The sequence below is a fragment of the Crocodylus porosus genome, unplaced genomic scaffold (assembly GCF_001723895.1).
Source record: "Crocodylus porosus isolate Cpor-Errol unplaced genomic scaffold, CroPor_comp1, whole genome shotgun sequence".
Lineage (NCBI taxonomy): Eukaryota > Metazoa > Chordata > Crocodylia > Crocodylidae > Crocodylus > Crocodylus porosus.
The window spans coordinates 15,431,748-15,432,830 of record NW_017728928.1 but is presented as its reverse complement, the minus strand read 5'-3'; positions in this window follow the sequence as shown (position 1 = coordinate 15,432,830).

The window sequence follows — 1,083 nt, the reverse complement described above, 5'->3', positions numbered from 1 at the left end:
GGTCCTCCTTCCTGCCTTTTTTGAAGATGGGGACCACGTTGGCCCTCTTCCAGTCCTCCGGTACCTCACCAGAGCACCACGAGTGCTCATAAAGTTGTGCCAGGGGTCCTGCAATGACCTCGGCCAGTTCCTTTAGAACTCTAGGGTGGAGATCATCTGGCCGGCTGCCCAAGGTCCTACAGCAGATCAGAGAATCATCACAGATTCACAGAAGTTTAGGGCTGCAAGGGACCTCATGAGATCATCGAGTCCAGCCCCTCAATAAGCCATGCCTCCATGGTCACTGTGATGCCTCTCCACTGCTATAAATGGACCCTGCATGCCTCTACTGTAATGGTGTTGTCGGGAAACATAGAGAAGAGGAGGAGGCTTGGAAAGAGAAATAATCTTGTTCATCTTGAGCTGGTTGTATTAAAGTGCTATTGTTTTAGCTTCTGCTATAGATGAGTCACAGACAAACCTTGTTGTTGATAATTTAGCTCAAAGAGCGCAGACATCATTATGAATAGGAAAGTACCATGCCCTTTTATGCCAAACTGGCCTTGTGCGTTGCTACATGCTGTATGTATCATAGTATTGTGCTTAGGGTTGGAAGGGACCTAACCAGATCTTCGGGTTTGACCTGCTGCCCTGGGAAGGAACAGGTGCTGGGGTCATATCACCCCAGCCAAATATCTGTCCAGCCTCCTCTTGAAGACCCCCAAGGTAGAAGAGAGCACCACCTCCCTTGGGAGCTCATTCCAGAGCCTGGCAGCCCTCATTACTGTAAAGCAATGTCTCCTGTAGTCCAGCCTGAACCATCTCTCTAACAATTTGTGAACATTATTCCTAGTAACCCTAGGTGGTGCCTGGGGGAACAGAGCCTCCCCCACTTCTTGCTGGTCCCCCTTGGTGAGTTTGTAAATGGCCACCAGATCCCCTCTCAGCCTTCTCGTGTGGAGGCTGAATAGCTTCAGGCCCTTTAGGCTTTCTTTGTAGGGTCTGCCCCACTGCCCCTCTACCATGCGAGTGGCCCTCCCCTGGACCCTCTCAATGCAACGGAACTCCAGCTGGCTACAAGTATCAAGGGCAATAAAAAGTCCT